Here is a 9,397-nt window from a genome sequence, read left to right as displayed (position 1 = left end):
TGGTTAATAATGGAGGTGAAATCTCCAATTACACGATTGCTTCAACCTTAAGAGTGAATTTACGGACTGTTCAGCGTATCTGTAAGAAGCTAGAGGACACCTGGGATGTTGATGCCACCATAAAGAGGGCACCCAAGGAGGAGGGCGCCGACAGGAAGGTCAGGGACACCGACTTTGTCGACAAGGTGAAGAAGATGGTTGAGGATGAACCTACCAGGTCCATGAAGGCCGGAGACAGGCCCTGGGTGTGGCAACAGGACTCAGCACCCTGCCATGTGTCCAAAATCTCCATGCAGTGGTTAACCGAGAACTCTTATGAAGTCGTAACCAAGGATTTGTGGCCTCCTAACTCTCCCGACCTTAATCCTTTGGACTATTTTGTCTGGGGCTATGTCGAGAGACATCCCCATAGCACCAAGGCCAGCCTGATGGACTCCATCAAGGAGGTATTCGGCAACATGGACAATGAGATGGTCAGAAGAGCCTGCGGCCGGTTCAAAGGCCGTATTGAGGCTGTTATTGATGCCAACGGTGATTATATCGAATGAATGGCTACTCTATACCTATATGTTCGTCATAGTTTTGATTTTTAATAAAAAAGTTAAAAAATGAATATTTTGTGTTGTTTTTTGTAGAAAAATATTTTGGTGACAATTTGATCCCCAAAATCCCTTTATATATTCCAATTATATCAACATATAAAGAAACAACGGGTACAAATTTTAAGGATTTATTTATTTTCTAAAAAAAAATCTATTCGATCAAATTGTGTAACAGAGCCATTTTTGTATTTTTTTTTATTCAAAAAAAAAACCTCCTACAAAAGTAGCGTCACACTTAGCACAATAACTCACAAACTAAAAATCAAATTATCATGAAATTTGACAGCTATTTTTAAAGGTTGGTACACACTGAAAATAATATGATTTTTTTTTAAATAGCGCCATCTATGTAGCTATAAGCATCCAATGTTATTTAAAAAATACATACTTTAATTCATCCTAAATTAAGAATAATAGAAAACAATTATCTTGAAAGATCCTCCCTAAAGTTATAATTGTACGAATTCATTTGGCAATTTAAAGCACATGAAGATACTTAAGACTTTTAGTTGAAGTGTAGAATCATTCCTTGATTGAAAAGACTTCTAATTTGTTGCTAGAAATGAACGATAATTTGTGAAAGAGTACAAATGTAATCAATACCTAATTTTGAACAAAATCGTTCTAGCCTACTTTTGAGTTGACGGATCACATATAAGGTGATTCATAAGTATTAGGACAACTTCAAGAGCCAAGAAAGTACTCAAATATATGAAGAAGTCCATTACGTTGAGAGCTGGGGAAGAAGAAACCACATGTCCTTGGTCCAAAAGTGCTCGAATTATGGTTTGGTTTTATCCACCCATAAAATCACCGAGGCCGGCTTTCATCCCCTGAACTCGCTGCACTTGTTCAAGGGAATGTCTTCGATGCTCCGACCTAGTACCCAGCCGGAGTGGCTGTTGAAAATTAGCTCCACGGTAAAGATCTTCTCGTTAGTAAAAATGATTGAAAAAGGGATACAAGAAATGAATTTCAAAGAACTTTCACCCGGGTCAGCCTCTTGGAAATTGTGGTTTTGCTTAGAAGTACCTGTTTTGTAGACGATACTGATTCTTCCTTAGGTCCTCCCTTACCGCCCAACACATGGTTTCTCGAAAAACACCACGCTCATGAGCCATCTTTGTCATGGAACGCTTCCTTTTTGTGGTTGATTTTCGACCTCGTTGTCTTGATCAACCTGGGTGTCCTCATGAGCCTCGGGTGACTACTTCTGGGCTTGTCATCAATCTTCCCGATCTCCTTGTACCGCTTGATCGTGTAGTGGAGCAATGACTTGGACACATTGAGGTATTTCAGGGCTGTCGTCGTTAGGGGGCTCTAGAACACGTATGAATATTTTTTTGTATAACAACAAACAAAGATGGAGGTTCCGTGTATAATATGCAACAAACAGAATTAAAAAATATAAGCCATGCTTAGAGAAATATTAAGTTGAAGTTACTCTACTATGGCTTATGGGTCACCCTGTATATACAAATATTTATTTTCCTCAATATGAAGTTTGAAGGTGACGTATTTTATGTCAAATTTACTATTTAGAGTATCTATAAACTACAAAAACGGCAGGATATTGAAGTATGTACATTGTACATTCATACTAGTGTTGAAACTCGTTCCAAGGCCGAAGTAATTTTTTCTAGACTGATTTGAACCGATATTTCGGTGTGTGGAGATAAAAAATAACGCCGATATCGTTATCCCTAATCTTATTATAATATTCAAACAAGTGATTGAGTACATTTAATTTATTTGAAATTATATCTTAATGAAAAAAATTTCACTTTCCTCAAAGCTCTTCAAATTTACTGTCATACAAAGAACTCTATTTAAATTAATCATCTGTTACTCCGTGTATATGAGTAATTCTTGAATGAATATATTCAAATTCTTTTTTTTTCTTTTTTTTAAACCCTGACGACGTAAAATCTTCGTTATCTTTGTGAATCAGTCCTTAGTCACAAAAGAGACAGATTCCCCTAAATTAATCCCACATAATACTAAATAAAACTCCTTCAATACTTTTGAAAGATATTATGGCAGCTAACAATTTAAAGCCAATCAGCGACGAAAAGGAAAAAACATGCTCTTCTTCTACAGAGTGTCCAATCTTTCCTTGAGTCTTTTATTTACATCTATCTTGCATCTGTTGAAAGTTACTACTTACTAAAGTTTCAGCCATTTTGGACACACAATGGTTATGTAAGAGTCGTTTGAGTCAGTTGATGTGAGTATTTTTGTGAAAAATGGACAAAATCGAGTATCGAGCTGTAATTAAATATTTGTTTTTGAAAGGCTATACCCCACGAAAATCAAAGATGGCTTTGATTCACCTGCCTAAAATTTCACTGTGGTGGTAAGTGATAGTGTAAAGTTCACGTACACACAATCCAACTCATCATTGATTTGCTCAGGTGTATTGCCTTTCAAAAACAAATATTTAAACACTCTCACAAACGACTTTTACATAAATGGCTCAAACTTTGATGAGTAATTGTCAACAGATGCAATAGATGTGATTCATTTTATTTACAAGTTTTGTCATCTTCACGTAGAGATAACAAACTTTTCAGAGCACCTTCGGATATACCAATACTTTTCTGTCGCAACCTATGGACCAATTTTCTTTCCATTCCATATTTTTGAGTTGTACGAATATGATTGATGCAACACATTTAATTTCATATGAGGTTATTGTTGGTCGATATTCCACATTTTGAAACACAAACGACGTCAACCAAAATAAATTTTAAATGAGTCGATCTAGATTGATCTTTTATAAGGCCGATGTAGACGCTCACAAATCTACATTTTTCTAGGATTTGGATCTTTAGAAGTAAATATTAGGTACCCAAACTTTCAGATCCAAAAACAAAATTAAATGGATACTTTTAATCTCTAATATTATGAGTATTTTAGCCGAATATTGAACCTATGTAAAAAGGGATCCGTATTACCAAGGGCATCTGCAAAAGGGGACTGGAGGAGCTGTATCTCTACCCAAGACAAGAAATTGGGCTCTTGGATCTTTTCCGATGCTACAAGTTTACTTATACCGTACCCAGGTACTTTGGATCCGGTTCCACGGTCCGTCCTTTCTCTAATCCTGACCAAACTTCTTTCAAAGACCGAATTAGTTCCCTCCACTTAAAAACATTTCACTGTCAGACCGGTTTGATATTTTCAGACCGAAACTAACCCCATTACCTTCTGAGTTGAGTAATAATCATTGATGAATTATCAAATATTTTACCCTTAGATATTTTTAATTAATTTTCTAATATGTGCATTATACATTTTAATGTGTGGGTCGACTTTTTCATTCTTTCCATTTGTTTTTGATTAAAAAACCATAAATCAATTACTCATAAATTATTATTCATAATTTAATATATATATATATATCGCGATGTGATTTTAATTGTATCTCTCAACCTTTACTTGAAAAAAGAGAATTGGAGAAAAGGCATAAATCAATTCTTCCCGACGTTTGCACGTATTCAAAGGAAAAACAATATTAAAAGACTAAGCAACGGATTTACTGTTATAAGGGCAAAAAAAAATTATACAAAAAAGATGCTATTTAATTAAAAAGTAAAATTTCTCGCGAAACTGTCTGGATTTAAAAGATAAACCTTCATTTTTCAATTTGAAGGAGACTTATTATCACGTTCCCTCTCCTTTTTTTTTCTTCTTTCTTCAATTATTAAATTTATTTTAAGTTATTTTTGATCTTAGAAATAACAATGCTGCACCAAGAAAAGTAAATATTCAAAAAGAAAAAAACAACTGTCCAATTTAACTGTTTAAAAATAAAATAAACGAGGAAATACATAACTATACTATTAAAGCAAAGTTAATCAAGGCCTAATAACTCATAATTAAGTCGAATACTCCCACTAATATATATTAATAAAGTAAAGTTTATCCATTAGTATGTGTCTATGTTCTACATATAGGCATTTGAGAGTGTAGATACTTGATCTAAGAAATAACAATACAATCGAGCGGAAGCCTCATACTTTTAAAAATGGGAATGTAGAGTTGAATTAAAACAACATTTAAAAATGAAGGAAGTCTTCCATGTGTTAATGAGAACTTTAGTCTTGAGACTAAAGTACTCCCTAGCTCACCACGTCAATTTAATAATAAAAAAATATTGTTATTATTATTATTTTATTCTTGAGAAGAGAATATCTAGCTAGAATAATTTAGCTTGCCCGTTTTTTAAGTTGTTAACTGAAGAATAATTTTTTTAATCCTTCGCTGTTGTCATTATTTTACCATTCCTGAGGAGTGATCTTCCTTTTCTACTCCATTCAATAACATATATTCAAAGCCTGATTGAACATTGGTGTGTGTGGTTCTAAAAGGCGTAAAGTAAGCCTGAGGATTTGTTGTAGAGGTATAATTGTATGTCTTTGTTGGACTCCGAGTAGAATGGAGTATCAACAGTGGTAGTCATTCTTATTATTCCCCTTGTCTCTTCTCGCAGTTGATTATAGCTGATCTAATAAAACGGTGTGGTAGTTAAGCTGCTCTCTTCCAAAGTATTTTTAAAATTGTGAGGGTTACCATGTTGAAATTTGAGTTTCATTTTTTTTAACATACTCAAAATGCTCCCAATTAGTACTACTGGTTAATTTTTTTATATTTTTAAAGCAAAGGTTGTCTATTTGTCGACGCATCATAACTCCAGGCAATACTGGGTAGTACTGTTTGTACTCTATAAGTGGAGTTGATATCGTTTTAAGGAAAAAAGAGCTGGAGGACAAGGTGGAATGAGACATATGGTACTACTGAATTAAGACCCTTGTGTATGTCATCTGCAAATCGATTCCGATGCCTTCTTGATGGACCATTCTGATTCTTCATTATATATAAATGAATTTCATAAGCAAATAACAAAATTGTTTACTTTTTTTAATGTTTAACTTTTTATTCATTACGAAAAGGAAACAAAATATCTAAATTGATCAATAATAAATAATTATTTTAATAAAATTAAATTTTAAAAAGTTAATTACTCTCTGTGCTCAGAAGTAAATTAATTTATGGTTGTCTCATATTAGGAAGTTTGACAACACTCCTTTGTTAGGTATTTAAAGTTAGCCTTCTCCCTCAATTGATCTTTTATTTAATTTCAAATGCCTTAATGATAAAAAAAAATACTTGCAACACTGACAATTGGTTGGTCTCACATGATATCACATGGCTTGAACTGTCTCTAGCTCCAAACTGAGTTTTATATCCTTGCCCTAGAATTGAAATATGTATAAACCAGTTCTCGAGTCCGGACTCGTGTCTTTTTAATTGACCCAGGATGAATACTGATCACTTGAACTTGACTCTGAAAATATGGACACACGACTTCAGTTCTCTTATAAACAATATTGTTCAACAAACATACAAAAATGAAATATTTAGTGAAAAAGTGACTAAATGGTTTGAGAGTAAACCACTCAACGTAATATTACATTACGGACTTTTTGAACAACTCATGATACAATTTAAATGTATGAGGAACTAAAAATTTGGTTATTTCTAAATGGTTACTTTCAGGTAAATTTCCTGTACAAACATGCAAATTTGTATAATCTCTCTATGTACTTCCACCACCCCCTGCCCCCCTCCAGCCTTCTTTTTCTTTTTTGGAATTAGTCTTCACAACGTCGTCTATTCTAGCTTTTTATTGATTTGTAACCGTAATTTTATCTCTCAAAATTAGCTTAAATAATTATATTTATATTTGGGGTTGGGTGGGGTTGAATTACTGCTATGAAAAGGGTGACCTTTAACATTTAAAATATCATTAGCTTAGGAAAAATATTATAATTGAATTTTAATTAATAAATATCTTTATTTTATTAGAGAGCAACCGTTCTTGCTTTTTTCTTATATGTCAACTAAGTTTTTTCTTGACACGAATCCCTTCTTTAGTTATAAGTATAGCACTTTTTGGACTCAGAATAGAATTGAGGATCGTAAAAAGAGTATTTTCTGGTCATGTCCTTGTTTGATGTTAAGTAGCTCACTATTTAAGAATTAAATGATAATGACAACAGATTAGGAAAAGAAAATTTACTATTCAGAGTCCCAACAACAAAAAAACGGGCGAGCTGAAAAATACAGCCAATTTTCATTAGAAGTTATAATTGTAACTCCTCGTGTGACTCAGTGTATAGTTGAGGATCGAAATTGGAGTAATTCTGGGCTATGACCTTGTTTATTTCCATCTTCCTCTCGTCACGGCTGTTTATAGCTGATCTGTTGAAACGTCATGATAGCTAAACTGCTCTTCTCTTCAACATTTTTCAAATGGTCAGAGTTACCATGTGGATTTTTGGTTAATTTTTTTAACATGCTCAAAATACTATCGATTAGCATCACTATTATTAAATATTTTTTTTTTTTTTTGTTCGTCGACGCATAATAACTTTGGGCAATGTCGGGTACAACTGTAAATAGTCTAGAGGTACAAATGAAGATTATTTGAGAAAATTTTCATTATTAGATAAAAAGAATGTTCCTTTCCATATTTCATTCTCTTTCTGGAACAAGTATAACTTTGTACGTCGTAATGTGAGCTATGAATATTCACTTTACAGTATCCATATAAATCAAATAGATCTCTATAATAGGAATATTATTTATATACATATTCGTATTAGATATCTATCTAAATATATTTGCCAAAAAAGCTTTTTACTATTTTAAGTCATTAAGACATTTTTGTTGGAGTCATATGAATTATATGCTTGTATTTTATTGTTTTTGATTATTATTTTCTTGTTGCTTGTTAATATATTCTAAGCCAGCTGTCATGGCCTACATTTAGGAATCGAGAGTAAAGAGTGAAAAATCGTATGTATCTCTCTTCAGGACTGTTACTATGATATTTCTTTTTGGAGAGCAGAGGGAAGGTAATAAAATTTAAACACAAAAGTAAGCCAGACTGATTTTGAGTACAGAATATGCATTAGAATTATTGGGGGTGTTTGCAGGGCCTCTAATCCCCCTCCTCCTCCCCCACTTTCAGGACTTTCTACTTTTACTATAATTTTTTTTGGTCTGGATGAAAAAATTTTACACGAAAAGGGAGATAATTTTTTTTTTCATTTGGGCAAAATATGTAGCAGAGCAAAAAATTTATTTTTTCCAAAAGCCAAGCCCTCCCAAAATATAACCCTGTGAAGGCCCATGATTATTCTCAATTTCTTTAAACAAATTATTATTGTTAACACTAGAAGAACGGATGATAACGAGCCCTCTTTAACGGCGGTGGATATCAAAAATGATACTCTTTTTTTTTAAATTTGTGATTGTAATGAGGTTACGTTTTGCAAATGATGCACCTTGGACTTCCTTCAAGACGTTTTCTTGGCTAAAACAGCCTCAAGTCTCTGTATTTCCTTTCTTTTTTTTTTGTGCCAAATTGTGTCATCCTTGCCAACATACAATGACTCTCAGAATAAGTCGTTTAATTTATGTTCCTTAGAAGGCGGAAATTGAGTCACTTGATTGCATCTTGGCATTTTTTGAAGTGTTAAATTTATCAATTATTGTAAATGATTGTAAATATAGCTTCTAGCAAAACTAATAATGGTATTCAACAATACTTAATTGAGATATTGAGGTGGTTGGACATATTCTTCATCTTGTTCCAATTCAAAAATCATCCCTTTCCGAATCGGATTATCATGTGCACACAAAATAATGTCTTTTTCTTCAATGGATAATTTTTTCTTGGACATCCTTGCACAATAACAGATTGAATCAGAATGCCTAGTTCATCAATATCTTTGTTTATATTTATACAAGAAAGGTAAACGATTCCTTTCTAGAGTTGTTCATTCATGTTTGAAGTTGCTTGACCCTGTTCATACACAATTGTTGAACAAAAAGATTATTAGAAATGATTGGATATCGAATATGATAGCCACGTCTCTCTAAGTAGTGTTCACAATATCAACGAAAAGATTACTAATTTGAATTTTGTTTTTTGCAGTTAAAAAAATGAATGATAAAAATTCAAGAACTTGTAGACAAATACAATCAAAAAGTTTCTCATAATATTTCATTAATTCAGAAAAGATGGGTATCAAAAATGATACCATAATCGTTTTAATGTTAACCCTTTGGGTACGCCTCAAATTGCAATTTGAAAGTAATAAACATTGATTTTATTTGAAAGGCTATATAAATATAATATAAGTCTCTTAAATCCAAAAAAGAGTATACACTAAAAATACAATTCTTGAGTTTCTTAAATCACCCCACAAATTTGAATACAAAGTTTAAAATGGGATCAAATATATCTATGGAATCTTAGGATTTATACAGAATATATACTAAACAAATTAATTAAGTTTGTCTCCTTTTCTTGATTTGGCTATGCAACGGCATTTTCTCAGAGAGGTTGTAGCCCCCCAAAAAAAAAAGAACATTTTTTCGTCATTCGGCCAAATTATGAGCGCAGCAAAAAAAGAATATTTTATATTTTTTTTTTCCAAAAAATTAAATTTTTTATGAATAGCTATTTTGAATTTTTTTTTCAAAAATTTAATTTTTCGTCAGTAGCAATGGATTTTTAAAATTTTCACGAAAATATTTAAATATTTGAAAATTCGTTAGTGAAATTTTTTCTATAAAATTTAATTTTTCAATTATTTTCCAAAAAAAAATAATAGATTTCAGAGAGCTGCTGTGGATTTTTGATTTTTTTTTTCAAAAAAGTGACTTTCTTGTGAATAGCTATAAATTTCTCATTTTTTTCCAAAAAATATTAATAATTG

This window comes from Lepeophtheirus salmonis, chromosome 7 (genome assembly GCF_016086655.4).
Source record: "Lepeophtheirus salmonis chromosome 7, UVic_Lsal_1.4, whole genome shotgun sequence".
Classification (NCBI taxonomy): Eukaryota; Metazoa; Arthropoda; class Copepoda; order Siphonostomatoida; family Caligidae; genus Lepeophtheirus; species Lepeophtheirus salmonis.
Note: the sequence above shows the minus strand (reverse complement) of the source record.